At 38.2% G+C, this 17,237-nt stretch overlaps 1 protein-coding gene across 13 annotated transcripts in view; it reads right to left on the bottom strand.

Moving 5' to 3' along the window:
• EPB41L3 (erythrocyte membrane protein band 4.1 like 3) overlaps window positions 1–17,237 on the bottom strand; it is a 139,844-nt gene that overhangs the window by 85,892 nt on the left and 36,715 nt on the right. The window lies entirely within an intron of this gene.

The raw sequence follows: 17,237 nt of genomic DNA, 5'->3' as shown, positions 1-17,237 counted from the left end.
ATGTTGTAGATAACAAATCTACAAAAATTAATGATAGTTAAACAATGACAATTAGAAAAAGATCTATGATAAAAATTACTACATATCCAAAAGACATTAAAGATGAATGTGGTAGAAACCTCCCAACTTAAAAAAGAATGAGCACATCCACAAAATACTGAGGGCAGAAATAGCAGGTCCAAATAATAATTAAACAGACATATATTGTCTCCTGGTTGAAACTCTATCTTCAAGCATTACAAACAATCACAATTAATTACGTCAACAAACTTGTAGACAATATCCTTGAAGAGCTCTCCCACTTATCATTCTCAGAAGATAAGACATCTCAATCTTCAAAAGCTAATATCTCATTGCATCATACTTCTGAAATGTTCCCTGAAATGACAAGTCTTCAGTGACTTTTGACCTCACTGTGCAAAATATTTTTTTATTCTATTTAGGTTCTGGGTTGTGAGCTTTGCAAGCTGATTCCATATGTGGAAGCAATAAAAATATATGTATGATACTTCAAGCACTCTCAAATTCCACTTAATTAATTATATTCATAATTAATTAAGTGAAATTAACTTCATTAGTTATGAAGATGAGAAAGTGCCTAATTTTATTAAAGGTTTCTGTACTTTTACTACCATGTCAAAAAAAATAAATAAAAGAAGACATGCAGAAGCTTCCTTGTTCCCATATCATTTTATGCCCCACACTAAAACTAAAATTGCAACCAATCAATATATCAATAAAATGAAATAATAGAATATGACCTTCCAAATAAACTATATTCCCTACTTTATTCTAAATAAAGCCATTTGCAAAAAAGAAGTCAGATATACTTGTAATAAAGTATAGCTGCTAGCCATTATTATTTCATTTCTATACTGCCCTTCCCAACTGGATCAGAAACTTTATTTTAAAAACAAAATCATGAAAACATTTACAACAAAATGAACAGACGTTACAACCATTCAAAATTATTAAAAGCTGGGCTAATAAGATGGGATTTATGGCTTTCCAGAAGCCCCCTAAAGATGGCAGATGCCTGATAGCTCATGAATTCTCTTCACAGCAAATTGGCAAGTGACCATCAGTAATTTCCAAGCCTTGGCTTAAAGCAATTGCTTAGCCTACTGACAGACAAAAAATGTGACAGTGTAGGTCATCTGCGCTTTTGTCTCCCTTAAAATATTTTGAAGATATAATATATTTTGACTTTGCATTCTGTACAGGTCATGAGAGATAAATCAAGTTCTCCAAGGATTCTAGCTTTCATGTTAGAAACACTGGACATTTCAAAATGAGTCTATACCTGCTCCCTTTCTGAATACTTTCTAATATAAACAAGGATAAAGTATAATTAAAAATGTTAGATTGTGTTAACAAATCTATTTGTACGTAACAACCAAATGATGTGTTCAACAATGTTTTAATTTCAAAAATGCAATTTAGCAGATGAAAATTGATCAGATGTTTGCCAATATGAGATGCTTTTCATAAGTGGTACATAAGATCCACACATGATCATGAATAGAATGAAAGATAATTGTTGTTCACAATTGTAAATGAATTATTTTTCCAAGGAATCTCAGGTATGTCTCACGAGAAACTTCAGCGTAACTTGTTCATAGCAAATGATGTGAGAATTTATTTTGTTAAAAGACATACTCTAGCAGAGGCTATGGCAGAGACCATGTCTACATTTATGGGAGTTTGGAGGCATATACATTTAATAAATAATAATAATTTAACTTGTGAGCCCTTTTTAAAATAGATATCTGATCCTCCAGCAAAGGATGCATGTGAAAGGAATTACTCTGAATTTCATTATATTGCAAGTTGGAAGACACATCTTCTGGCAAACCTTGCCCAACTTGTTTTAGATAATTAATCCAGAATAGAAGTCAAAATGAAAGTGCAAAACGGTGTGAAATGCAATGACTTCTATAAATATGTCAGAACATTTGTGTATATTGAAATTTAGCAATTTTGTTCAATACAATTTAATCTTATGTGTATGTTAATTAACTCCAATTTGACAATATTATATTAAGAGCTATTTATACAAGAATATGTGCACTATGCATGCTCACACCTGTGCATACATAACACACACAGAGAGAAATAATAAAATTAAAAGAAAGCAGAACTATTTCTATTGTTTGGAAGTAATGTTTCTAAGAAAAATAAGACAATGGGGAAAAGAATAATTTCATCACATACGAGATAATTAAAGAGAAAATAAAAGTAAAGTAGAAGCTGAAAACAAGGGTGGGGAACATTTCCATACTGACACAGCTGTTTATAATGAAGAAGAACCCGTGCTTTTAAGCAACTCCATTGAATTACAATGCTGTTTATTTAAAGCAGAGTACAGATGAGTTTTACAGAGTTATGCACACACTTATGCACATACTTTGTCACTGGGAGTTTGGATGGGAGATGGGTGGCATATAAATTTAATAAATAATAATAATAATTTAACTTGTGAGCCCTTTTTAAAATAGATATCTGATCCTTCAGCAAAGGATGCATGTGAAAGGAATTACTCTAAATTTCAAAACTGAAGTCTTCCTCAACATGGAGATTCCTATATAATTTTCATTCCCATCCTGTCATCTCATAACACTGCCATTGCCTTACTTAATTGCTTAATAGCTTCCCCACCCCAATTCCTGATGATCCATGCAGACTGACTGAAAAATCTATTCTGCAGTCAAGAGTCAGTATCATCATGACCAGAGATTTACTGTAAACTGCAAAAGTGCTAGTGCTACAATACTGCTGTGATTTTCAAGATCAGGTTCTATCAGGATTATATAAAGTAATTCAGCTAATACATAAACCACAGATGAGAAATAAGATCTTAACATTGTTTTAGAAATATTTTGGGCAAAGGTTAAGAATGGTCATCTGATCTTTTACACTAATTTAATAATATACATGTAATGACCTATTTAATTATGCATTTCCCAGCCAAACTGCCCCAAACAGTGCCTTGGAAGAAATCAGCAGTGGTGCTCTGGTTTTCATGCATCTTTTTTTACATTACTTCATTGCACCCAGAAATGAAAAATCTTGAAAATACTGCCTGTAGAATTAGGCTCAAGATGCATGAGAGGAAGGTGAAGAAGACCCAAAACAATCAGCTATTCCTGACTTCCTGACTTGATACTAATGAACAGAGAAAACTAAACCAATGAAGTGGAAGTAGCATGAGTGTTAAGAGAAAGTGATCAAGTAATGCTTGAATGCTTGATTCGAAAGACAGACTGGAAAGATGGAGGTGAAAAAAAAAAAACTCCCAGAAAAAGACCCTAGTAAGCTACTTCAGCGTCATGCCTGGATGCACAGATATGTCCATGTAAATGACCAAAGGTTGTGACTGAATCAAAGGCAATTTTACTTTTAAAGCCAAATACAATTGAATAAATATTTTAAATTTCAAGACAGTCATAATTTATAATTTTATGTAATTGTTCATAAAGATTATGTAAGAACAATTACAATGAAATATGGTAATCCTTTATTGAAACTATTGTATAAAATTATATAAAAATAAAATGTAGAAGAAACCTTCATTTTTTTTATGTCCTGCTCTTTTTCTTTTTTACTATTTTTTTTTCATTTTCTGTTCTGTTTAAATAAAGGGATTTTTTTTTTTAACAGAATGATAGAGCTATAGAAATAGAACAGACTGGTTAGATTATCAAGTCAAACACATATTTTATGCAGAAATCCAAATTAAAACATTCACATCAGATGACCATACAGCCTCTACTTAAAGGGTAACTAATCCTATGTCTATTTATGATTACCAATCAGCAAAATTAGAACCTCCCTGTGTGTGTGTGTGTGTGTGTCTACATACACATACATGCTCGGTCATGTTTGCATCATCTATTCCCTTCTTTTCACTGTAAGTACATAGAATTTGACTACCGTGCAGATAATGGAATTTTTTGTGTCTGAAAGAAGCTTAACATAAAACTCATCCATTCTGCCAGAATACTGGCATAGGAGGGGCAAAATACAACTCTTATGAAAATCCTTACAAAACTACAGCGTAACAGAACATGTATTGCTTGAATTTCCCAGTTTCACATGGAAAAGGGCACTCAGCAAGAGGGGTTTCAGCGTATCTATCCTACAAAACTGCAGAAGGCAAAACATTGTATCTAGCCGTAAACAATGATTTATGGGGTAGGTAAGTGAATTTTGCAATCCACACACTACTTCAAATATGTGAAGGCATGGACCTTTTTTATTTTGTTTCATTCCCCTCAATCCCTACACTTTTGCTTTTTCAGCAAATACCAGAAGTTTTGTTTCTGTTTTGCAAATTCACAACCAGCCTATTCTGTCTTAAGTACTGGATTAAAAAGTCTACTACACTTTTGAGCCCAGTGGAGGTATGCAAGATGATGGCTGCATCATCCGTACAATATGAGAATATTACATCCTACCATTTTGGAAATGGGGAAATCTCAGTCATCTAAAGATTCTGCCACAGAACCAATGCAGAAGTTAAACAGACCAGAGCCCAAAACACATTCGTGCCTCACCCAAGGCATTTGCGTAAGATGGAATGAAGTGCAGCAGGAGAATTGCCTTGCTTGCATCCGCAGAGTGGAAATGCTATTGTTGATATGGAACAAAACAACATGGGTGGAGGTCACCTTCCCAGCAGCTGAGCTGTGGGCTAAAGAGGATGTCATCCATTTCTGCCCTCCTGAAATGGTAGGTGGCTTGTCCTCCTATTGGGGCAAGCTGGAAATGCAGATTAGCCCTTATTAAGTGATATGCAATCCACAAGACTGTTCTCAGAAAAAAAATATATACACAGAGCATTCCAGTTGGCTGGTGGTGTGTACTCTGATAGGCACACCTCCCTCCCTTCGACTCTTTCCTTTGTGGCTCTTTCACATTGGGCTGCTTGCAATGAAAAGTTGTATCCCTTTTCCCCCCAGATCCAGTACTGGAACAGCTGCTCTCCTCCCTCCCCAGTAGCTCTCAAAAGACATGCCCACAGAATGGAAAGCAACCGTCACCAGGGGGAGAGTGAGTAAAACAGGGAAATCCACTAATCAGGAACTTTGTTGACTGCTATCTGGACAGAACCCCTGGGCGTCACTGTGGAGGAAAGGACTGAAATCCAAAAATGGAATTCTTAAGCCATCTTCATTCATAGCTGGTTTACATATGGAAACAAACAGCTGAACGCTGCAGTGTGGAAAATTCTTATAGAGGTATTAGTTGTGCATCAGGAAAAGGAAACCTCTATTGACCAACATATTTTTGAATTTTTTCCCGTAAATTAGTTCGGGATATAGAGTCAAAGGCAAACTTGAAATCTAGGAAAGCCACATATAAGGCCGATTTCAATTTATTAATATATTTTTCCATCAAACAATGCACTAGAAGATATGATCTGTAGTTGAATTAGTTCATCTCCAAGTATGCCATTAAGCTCCATCCAATCTTGGAGTTTTTGGTTTAATTGTTAGCATACAATTTGGTTACTACACTCAACAAGTTATGAAGTCAATAATTAGCCAGATCTCGTTATTTTTTCTGTATATTGGGACTACTATAAGAACCCCCACCCCCAGTCCTCGGAACTATGTCATGATTGGTTATCGGCAGTGAATAGAGTTGCTAACAGAGGCACCCACCATGTTAAGTTGTGTAGGACATAATCACTACCCAGCACCTTCTCTACCTTTAGAGACTTACCAATATAATCATTACTACCCAGGAAAATGATGGTCAGCTAGTCAATATATTGATATCTGGGTCATCTCTATTCAATTCTGTATCAGGATCTGAAGGCAAAGGCAAAGGCAAAGGCAAAGGCAAAGGCAAAGGCAAAGGCAAAGGCAAAGGCAAAGGCAAAGGCAAAGGCAAAGGCAAAGGCAAAGGCAAAGGCAAAGAAAAGCAAATTGTTTTTGGCAGAATTGCTAAAGGTTATTATGGCACTTCCTGGAGTTGAAGTGCAACACATCATGTGGGCATCATGTGGGAACAAGCTAATGAAAAAAGAGCAATGGTCTAGTCCACTGTTCCTCAACCTCAGCAACTTTAAGATATGAAGAAGAAAAAAGAAAAGAAAAGAAAAGAAAAGAAAAGAAAAGAAAAGAAAAGAAAAGAAAAGAAAAGAAAAGAAAAGAAACATGCTGGCTGGGGAATTCTGGCAGATGAAGTCCATGCATCTTAAAGCTACTGATGTTGAGAAGCACTGGCCCAGTCAAAGAGCCTAACTCCAACACTATTTTTAGATCAAGAAAGATAGAGTTATCTGTGGTAGCAGTACTTTGTTTGCATGTTTTGGCCCTACTCTTTGAAGTGACAACCTGAAGCTTTTTACTTTTATTACTGTTTGTTATTATTAGGTCAGATTCAAAAGATGTGATGACAGATGAAACAAAGCCATCTTTCTGTGCAGAAATAACTTGTCCTCTTATCTGAATTTATGTCAATCAAACAGAACAAACAGGGAACCATCTTAAAAAATAAGCTAGATAAATGAAGCATGATGCCTGTTTCTCACTTTAAACCTGCAGTCAGTTCTAAGATCTTAACTTACTATCTGTCCTCATAAACCCCCTTCTGAACACAAATCTTTCTATACAAGATCAAAGTTTCCAGGTGAATCTTTAATGTAATGTTTCAATCATGGTATTTGAAAGGACTCCATATATCTTCCATTTATAACACTCCCAGTTTTCCTTGCAAATATTTATTTAGAAACAGGAATAGAGAATTGTGGAGCTAGAAGGGAACACAAGGATCATCTAGTGCAACCCACTGAGAAGTGGATGAAAATCAGCTAAACTATCCTGAAGAGGTGGCTGTCCAGTTTCTTAAAAACCCTCGGACAGAGAGAACCCACAATCTCCATAGGAAGACAATTCCATTGTTGTACAGGTTTATCATCAGTAAGTTTTTTTATATTTAAATGAAATCTAGACAGCTGCAACTTACACCAAATTATTTCTGGTCCTAGTTTCTGTGGCAATGGAAAAACTAGTGCCTATTTGTGATAGCATTATCATGTTCATTTATCTTAAAGCTGCTGAAAAAGAAAAAAGAAATCCCTAAATTAGGGATTCTAAGTGTCTGTGCCCCCCAAAAGATTTAGATCCAGTCCCTTCCAAAAGTTATTACCAAACTGTAATTTGTAATGATTGACGGGAAAATGCTAAATACACAACTGGAAAGTAATTACATTAATTATATTTAACGATTGTAAGTGCAACCATATCTAACAATTAACTAAACACACATAAGTGAAATAAAATCTAACTTTTGTATTGGCCTGATACTGCTCTTCTGTGTCAGTCAAAGACCAAGAGTGTCCTCTGTCTTGGAAATAATGTGCATTGCTCCCCTAAATGAAGGAAGGTATTTGACAATGGGGCAACATTCTGCAAAGCAATGCGCCAGCCTCTGCCAATCTACTTATTTGCAGCAAAGTGTGTGGAACCTGTTAAGATCTCACTGCACCATACATTCTGGAGAATGGATTATGACTGTTTGGGAATAGTTGTGAGTGTGACCACCACATCCTGCCAAATTCCAAATGTACTTCCAGCCTAAAAAGGTTGTCTATTCCTGACAAGGGAGAAGAGAGGACTGCAAGAAAGTGGTGAAGGAAGAGAACAGAATGGGCAATGGTCTGCTACAATGGAGCATTTGAAGAGTATTCAGCACAACTAGCATAGTTCTCATCCATCACCATTTTTGTCCTATTAACCAATATATGGCATTTGTATTTGTGTGATCATGGCCTGCTCTCTGCCTGCCACCACCTGTTAGCCCTTCAAGGTAGTCCAGACAACAAGCACTACAATGACTACTAGCTCTATCTTTACTATAAGGTTACATTATCAGAATCTTGCAAGTCTGAAAGTGTTCCCCCCACTCTTTTACTCTCTGGAAAACTAGAGAGGTCCCTTTTGAAATGCTTCCCACACCTCCTCTATTCCTGTGGGTTGGGATACCTTTTGTATGATGGTTGTCTAGTCTGCAGCTCTTCCTCCTGCCTCCCAACATCATTCCCACAGACCATTACCATCCCAGAAACAGGATCTTCCCAGCATAATCAAATCAGGTTTAAATATGATGTCCTGAGTTATACTGTTATAAGTGTGAATTAAAACTATTGTTCCATTTTTAAGTTTTAATGCAAAGCTGAGACGGAGCCATACTATTTATGTTCTGTATAGAACATAAATGAACAATTTATTGTATTTTTGGACAACATAATGTTGCACAGAATCCATTTTAGTTAGGTGTTCTTCTAATCCTTCATAATTAAAGCAAAACAGAATGTACACAGATAAAAATTTGCAACCATCTCTCTTATGCAATATTTTCTTTAACTCCTCATTCCAACTATTTACTCACCCTTTTTAAGTTCTAACCAGTGCTTGGAAATGTCATTTGGAAATTAACTTAATTTTTAAGCAAAGTTTTGGTACTTCTGTTTCAATATGCTGCTGCATTCAAATAAAATCTTTGGCTTAAGAGTACAGGAAAAACAACAACAACAGAAACAAAACAAACACACACCATTCTTCTGTGAAACAAAGAACTTGTCTGAAAAGTCTACAATAGAAACTGCTATGACAGAAATGAAGGACTCTGTATTTACAATGCATTTTCAATCAATTCCAATCTCAGGTATAAACATACTTCCTTTGATCTATCTATGATAAACTTTTATACAGTGTATTCAAAAGTATAAAAACTGTCAGCAGTTTGCAAGTTTAACCAATTGTTTGATATAAATCACACACACGCCCCAACTGTCATACCAATTGTTTGATATAAATCACATGCACACTTAAGAAGCATATCAGATAACTCTTGGTGTTTTTTTCCTCCAGCTCAGAGAAAATCAAGACCTACTTTAAACTTTACACTGGTAAATTAATGTCTTTTATAATCATTGCTTAAGCTTTACATGAAGCAGATACATAGCAATTTACTTGTACAATGTGACTCTAAGCAGATTTAACTGAAAACGAACCCCACTGTACACAGTACAGTAGGAGTTATACCCAAGAGATCTACAATCTTTGTTTCATTTTTAAATTGTGATTGGCTAAAGCAGGAGACTTAGAAATACATTTAAGGTTGCCAAAGAAATAAACATATACGTGCAGGATTTTTTGGATGTGTTTCTGTATCCCTCTGTGTCTTCCCCACAATAATCCATCTCTTCCTCCCCATAGTTGCTGCTGCCATTCCTCTTTGCCTTCATCCCCTCTACCAGTCCATGCAGCCATCCACAAGAAAAGCAAGTAAAGTGTTGGTTAGCTACAGATAGTCCTTAACTTATGACCATTTGTTCAGTGACCATTCAAAGTTCCACAGCCCCTGCTGCCCTAGCTGACCTTTACTGTCTTCTTGCTCCCTCTACTGACTAAGCAGTCCAGCCTGGTCTTCATGAGGTAACTGCTGGCCAACAAGGCTTTCTTCCCAGGTTGTGCATGGCGTTTCCTTGCAAGACCTGAGGAAGGTGGCCTCACATGCCCAGCAGCTGCCTTGTGAAGGGCCAGGGTGGGGACACTTTGTCAGCAGCAGGAGCAAGAAGATGACGAAGGTCAGTTGGGGCAGCGGAGCACAGGGCAGCAGGGGACTTGGAGGGCAGGGTGGCGAGGGTGACTGTGGCTGGGACTTGGCTGGGGTGGCTGCAGCTTCCCAGGATGCTGGGGCTTTGTGCCACGCTGTGGGGGCTTCCTGGATTCGCGCTGTGCGGCTGGGGCTTCCTGCAGTGCTGTGGCTTCATGTTGCATTGCTGAGGCTTCCTGAGGTCCTACAGCTTTGCACTACAGGTCTGGGGCTTCTTGCAGACCCAGAGCCGCGGCATGCCAAGAAGCCCCTGAGCCACAAAGCTCAGGGCTGGGAGGAACCAAAGCTGGAATGGCTTGGATCGGGATGGGTCCTTGGCTAACAACCGGTGGAATTTGATTCATGATGGCAGTGGGGAATGCCAGGATTGCTGTTGCTAAGTGATGTGGTCATGTGACATTGTGCTTTATGACTGCATCACTTAGCAACGGAAATTCCGGTCCCAATTACCAATGTAAGTTGAGACTACCTGTATTGCACATTATTTTTCTTCTTGCCATTAACCACTTACTCAAAGTGGCCCAACAAATAAGCAGCAAAATGACAAGCCGAAGCAGAACTCTATGGGAATGCAATGCATTCCAGGCTCAGAAGTACATTTGACAGTGGTTCTACACCAGGACAAAGTTTTTCATATTAGTGGTGCAGCCTCCTCACTGCAGTCTATTTATTACAATCCTACTCATGATCTCGGAAAAGTTGATCCTGAGAGCAGGTTTTTTTTTAAGAATGTTTAGAATATGGCAGAGGGTGGCTACAGGTGTTGGTCAGGGAGAAGGAATCACTTAGGATCAAGTGACTTATCTTATATAAGCGGAAGCCCTTTCCAGAGATTTCAATTCTCAGTGTAGAAACTAATTGGCTTGTGGAACAACTGTAAAATAGTGATTAAGGAATTAAACTGGTTCAAATCTGCCCTCAATTACAGACTTAAATGGATGATTTGTGGGTCAATTACTATCCCTCAGTTGTTTTCTCTTGTAGGAATAAAAAGAGAGACTTAGATGAAAGGCAGAATATAAATGCATCATCATCATCATCATCACCACCACCACCACTCCAAATTATAACAACTGTTACAATTGAGGCATAAAACCACAATGCTTTAACTTTTTTTTCAAAATTTGGAAGGAAATGGTATAAGACTAACTGCTTAAAGATCTAAATTAACTTAACAGTTAAAATCAAAGGCAGTGATTCCCAAATGGTGGTCTATAAGTCTCCTAGCTGGTCTGTTCACCAGCCAAAGCTCGCTCACCACCTCAGCTCACTTCCTTCTCACGTTCCTGCTGCCTCCCCGCATTCATGGCCAGTTAGCTGACCAGACCAGACCCACCGCCAGATCAGCTCCTGGGTCCCTGTGTTCAAGGCAAATCAGCTAGACAAGCCAGAGCTGCTCACCACTAGTCAGCTAATCAGTCTGCTTGCTGCCTCAGACCCTACTGAAACTGGTTCTCTGATATATACAAGTGATAAAACAGTAATGAGAGTACTAACATTAAAAAAAGAACTGACAACAGTGAACAAGTTACCAACTGTGAGTCCAAACTGTGATCTCACACAAGCAAACCCGAAAGAAAGCTGTGATTAAAAATAAAAAGATGAGAATCTAAACATGGGATTTCACTGAACCCACTCCCTTAGTAAAAATTCAGAAATTTTTACTAATATCTTAACCAGCAAGTTTTGTTAAGATGTATTGTTGTTGTTATTGCAATAGGTACATTAAAAAAATCAAGTGGTAAATATTTAATTTTGAGGAAAAAATGCACAAATATTGGTTTTAAAAGGTCTTTAAAAATGAAAGGAATTGGAAGGCAATGCAAGCATAATTACTTTATTCACCTCCAACCATAAATTCTTATGCTTCTTAAGACTAAAATGTTGGGAGGATGGCCCTTACCTTTTCCAAACATTTAGTGATTCACAATGGTAATATTGAGAAAAGATTATCACAGAAACACAACGTATTTGGCTGTTATAGTTCACACGTAATACATAATGGTTAAGAGACTTCACCAAATTTATGTAAGCAGCAGGTTCTACTTGCATTTCATATCTTTGATTGAGCTGTCACTACAAACTGGAATGATGCTTTGAGGAAGATAAAATTTAACTAGTTTGATGCTATATTTTGATTAGTAGTCCCAGTAATTTCTTTATCTAAAAGTTTAGAGTTCAAGATGACCTGTGATTTGGTTTGCTGAAACAAATGTTGTACCGTACTCTTAAATGATAAACCAACAAATCTATTTATATGGAGCGACACTGAAGATTCATTCAGATGTAGCAAAGCTATCCGAAAATATTTTTAGCTGCTCCTAACATTTCTCAACAAGTTGCTCTGCCAATATCATTATGACTACTGCTAATGGCAGACTTAGAACAATAAGCCTGCAGGACATCCCTTGCCAGAGATGTATGGGTGAGCCAGAGGATTTCTTCTTACAGCCTACTTTTTTTCCCCTTTCTACCATATGTCAAAAGCAGTAGGAAGCAAGACTTTTGTCATTACATGTCTACTGAAGTCATTTTCAGATTACCAGGAGTTACTACTTGATAATAAAATGTATGTAATTAGATGTATTTTTAAAATGATAAAATTGTGGGATCAAGACTAAAATTTTTGCCTTTTCCTACAGATGAAGAAATGAAATCACTGAGTTGTCTTGTGCAGCTAATAAACAGACGGAACATTCAAGTTATTTTGCAAATTATTCTATTGTCAGTTACTGCCTCTAGCATAAATAAAACATTTAGCTGTGAACAAATACATATGATCTTAAAATAACAAGCCTGTTTTAAATGTTCTGTGAACTGTAAAAATAGAAGCCTAAAGTTTGGAAAAAAAACAAATGATAGCTGCCTATTGTGAAGTTTAATTTCTGCTGACATTTTTTCAATTTTTCCTCCCAGATACATTTCTTGATGTTTTTTCAGCTTACATACTTTTGGTGAAAGCAATTTATCAATATTTCTGGAATACTAACACAATCTAGTGGGCTAAAGATGACTTATTTCTAACACAGATGGAAAATAATCATATTTGCACAGTTGTATTTGTGGTGTTTATTTCCACTTTGTGTCAAACAGAGTTTAAAGGCTTGGGAAAATATTCTGAAATGCTGACAGATGCACAATCACATGGCATCTTGTTTAACACGCTCATAACTACCAGTTTTCAACATTTCTTTCACCATAGTCTCTTTGGGCATGAACTTCAGAGTCTATATATAAAATATTATTGAGGCTAAAGTTCATTTGATTGAACTTGTTGAACTTGCACAGTGAATTATGCAGCGTAACTGAAATATGACCGACGTTCTCTGTTGAGAGAATACTCATAATTAATTGCATGCATATTTCTTTAATACTTTTAATAGTATAAAATAAACATATACTTACTTGATCCCATGTTATTTATGAATCATATAATCTTGTACTGTGTACTTTGTCCCAACAATAATTAATCTCTCACTTTTACTTTCTCTTGCTTTTTTACAAGAATGCTCAAATCAGGATTTACTGAGGAATAATGTATTTAAAGATTAGTTTTATTAAATATTCACATATTTTAAAAATAAGCATTTTTAGGTTACAATGAAAAACACATTTACCTAAGAATAAACCCAACTGGGTATGTGGGTTCGTTCTTCTGAGCAGACATGCACAGGATTGCACTGGTGCTGGCACAAATACATTATCAAGTAAGTTTTTATAATATTACTAGGGAAAAATGGTTGGAAGAAAATAAATGATAACATAGCATCTTCATCTGTTTTCTGTCATTTTATTTCAAGACATATAAAAAAATGGACTCCAATATATATCTACCTTCATTTTCTTCAAATGAAAGGCCAGGGCGACTGTAATTTTATTTATTGGACTTATTATGATAGTCCAGACAGTCTGTCTCACTGCCCCACCCTATTTTTCTTGAGCCAAAGTGATGTCATGTCCAAAGCAGCATTAAGACTTCATTGCTACAATTCTAGTTTTTTCTGTAGTCTCCACCCTCTTTCTCCTCAGTATGACACTACAAAAACAACTAAGAGGTTCATCAGTGACCTTTCTAATGGCAGGCACAATGGAAGCAGAAAATTTTACAAACTTTCATTTCCATAATAAGGAGGTACAGTACAGTAAAAACAAATCCAGTGAAAGCAGTAATAAAAAAAGTATAACAAGATTATGGTTCTCCTCCTACTCATATAATGCTGCCTTTACTAGCCTAAGAGACAGGCTAGGTTACCAGGCTGACAATCATGCTATCTAAAGAAAATCAGAATTAAAAAACAAAACAAAACAGCTATTACAAGCTTATTTCGCTAAGAATAGTTTGTCTTTACATCATCCTTTCCCAATCTGGTGTTCTTTTGAAGTGTTTGACTGCAATTTCCATCATCCCCATCCATCACACCTATGTTAACTGGAGATAATGAGAATTATGGCTGAACACCTCTGGAGTAGATCAGGTTAAGGAAGGAAGGCATCATATTTTACATTATATATTAATTTCACTTCCACTCTAAACCCCAGATTCTATTAAACAATGTTATTTAAAATAATTAAAGCTGACACCTATTTACCTAGGAGAAAGTGCATTAAACTAAGTAGGGTTATATATTTTCAAGGGGAGTTAAATGGAAGATACGGATAGCAGAGTTAGCAAAAGATAAGCATTATCTTCCAATCTCTACACTAAGCCAAACACTAATTAGACAATACAAGGCAACCTAGAATAAAATCCCACTTTTGGATATTAAAAGATACCAATCATGTAACATAAATGAAAAACAAAACTCATGTATCCACTCCCACACTCCATTATCAGAAGTAAATTGCACTGAGTCCACATAGAACTTAAATACAAGTCCAGGTAAGTCTATATAAGTAAATTACCTACAGCCATTCTTCACTTTTAGAACAGTGCTAACAATGTCAATGAAATTGTAAGGCTACAGTGAAATACATTTTTAGGTTTATATTATTGCTCAAATAACTATACTACATATTTAACTTATATCATTTATCAACTGACTTATACAAAGTAATAAAAAAGCTACAAACATGATACTAAGCATATTTTTACAATGAAATTTCTGTGTAAAATAGCAATAACATAACCCTATGCACAAACCAAATTTAAAGATTGTTTTTACAGACTGACTTTCTCAGAGATGTAAAATAGAGTCAATCAGAATATGTTTAACAGAAGTTTTATAACAGGGCATCACACCAGAATGTTAAACAGCTTCATTAATTTATATGAAATGGACAACTACTTTACATCTAGGATAGCTCTCAAAAGATGTAGAATTCACTGCGACTTTTGCCATCAAATAAACAGCAGTCATCAACCACTGAGTCATCACTGGTTTTTTAGAAAGTAGCACTCTAAAACCAGGGAAATAACACTTCTAAACAGTACCACGATTTAAACACAATGCACCATATGTTGACTCTCAGCTTACAAGTTTGCCTGGCTCTTTGCTTCCCCCTTGTTTCCTCCCCCCATCCTCTATACATCTGATTAATACCAGCTGTTTCCCTCGATCTTTCCATTCAAGCCCGCAGGAGCCTTCTTTCTCAACTTTAAACTCCACTCTGCAGCCGAGATACATACAGCCATAGGGGACCTTGGGATTGGAAATGCAAAAAGGAGGAGACAGCGCTTCCACTGCAGAGGTCCAGATCTACAATTTACTATATAACCACACCCACCGCATTGCAGAAGCCATGAGCGGGGGAGAGAGGGGGTGGCGGGGGGGTAATCAAGCTGGAGCCCACGGAGAGACAGCACGATGCCACCAACCGAGTTTCAAAAATGGAAAGCCACGCCAGATGGGTGCAGCGAATTCTGCAAAAGAGCAGTCAAGTTGAAAGAAACCCAGGGACGTGCACAATTCTAAGTTAAACAAGCGCGGCGCGTAAAACCACATGGCGTTTAAGGCGGGATGAAGCTACTTTTACTGCCGCCAAAACTACTTCGCAGCATCCCCACAGAAGTTGAGGCATTTTTCCTTCTTTACCAAATGTCTATCTCCCCCGCCCCACCCCTTTATTTCACTTCCTAGCACTAAAAAGACTGAAGCCAGATCATCGTCAATAATTAATAGAGGTAATCATGGACGATGGTTAACGGACGCCAATTACCACAAGGCAAGGCGCACCGCCGTCGCCAGAAATCGAGAAGTACCGAGAGCGGCAGAGGGCCAAGGTGAACGACTACTAGGAACTTCCTACCCTTGGAAATGAGATTTCGCTAAGAATTCGTCCCACTAAGGAAAAAAAGAAGGCCCAGAAAAGGAAAACGGCTTTCTGCACAGAGCTCCAAGGGAGGCAGCGAGGCTGGGACTCACCCGCGCATTTCAGATCCAGAACTCAATGGACCTATTCAGACAGCCACGCAGTGCAGTTCACTGACCTCCCTATGTGGTAAATCAGGCCACTGGGAGCCCTCGCCATCGCCATCGCCTGAACGAGCCCTAGGGTCCTCTGAAAAGTCCTGCACCATCAACGAAGGCGCTGTTGGGGCTGCGTGTATCCTATTTTGTCAGGGGATTCAGCCTCCCCCCACTCCCCGGCCGCACAAAAACAGGGGAATGAAAGGGCAGGGCCGTCGGGCCGGATGCACCCAGACTCAGCTGCGCGTTCGCCTGCAGTTTTTGCTAGGTGACCCTTTCATCAAATGTATTGCAGAGGCAAGTGGGTTGCACGAAGCGTGTCTGAGCAAAAGTCAACCCTGCCCCCAACTCTGACTCCGCAGACTTCTTCCAAATATTCCCTCGCCCGATGGGCGGCATAAAAGAGACGAAGACAGCAACATACCCCCCCCCCCCGATATTAACGTGACTCTATTACTTCTGAATTCCACCGTCTCCGAAAGGGAGCCGCTGCAGACTATAGTTATCACTGGGGAGGGGGGGAGTCAAATCGCACACACGGTAATTACAAACAGGACCCTTTGTCGGGCCACTCTGACAAACACACCGAAACTCCAGTCAATTCGTCAAGCGGCCAATTCATGCTCGCCCACCCGATGCAGACCGTGCCACTCCTCCACGAGCCCTTCAGCATTTGTCGCTCCCCTCCCCCACTTTTTTTCAAGCGCCCTCTTCCCCACTCCAATCTTAAGGGTACCTCGGGAGGATACGTAAATCAGCAGGAAGAGCTTGGCCAGGACTGACAAATAAAGCGTAGTTCGCCCCCTAAATCAAATCCCCCGTACCTAGTTTAGCCAGGTCATCCAATGAATTGACCAGCTGGACTCAGGCCACAAAACCCTCTCGCGTGCGTGTGTGTATGTATGTACAGCGACTTTTATCCAACTCTTTTTTTTTTTCCTCCCCCAGCTCGTGGACACAGAACGCGCACGTACAGGTCCGCCCATCCCGGGCAATGTCGGCGTCCTGTGGACCGATCCCGCTCGAAACCCTCCACGGCGAACTGTTAACTTAAAAATGGCTCCTAGTACAGTATATACATCACCACAGACTTAAATCGGTGCAGAAGAGGAAGGCCTGAGAAGCTCCCTATCTTCCCCATTTCTCCAGATCTACTTTACATCAGACGTTCCCTAAACAGCATGCCAATCCCGAGCAAAA

Source organism: Python bivittatus, unplaced genomic scaffold (genome assembly GCF_059951505.1).
Source record: "Python bivittatus isolate LINGU-HERP-01145 unplaced genomic scaffold, Pbiv_v1 ctg000840_np1212, whole genome shotgun sequence".
Classification (NCBI taxonomy): domain Eukaryota; kingdom Metazoa; phylum Chordata; class Lepidosauria; order Squamata; family Pythonidae; genus Python; species Python bivittatus.
The sequence above is the reverse complement of the archived record's forward strand: the minus strand, read 5'-3'. Positions and strand labels throughout refer to the sequence as shown.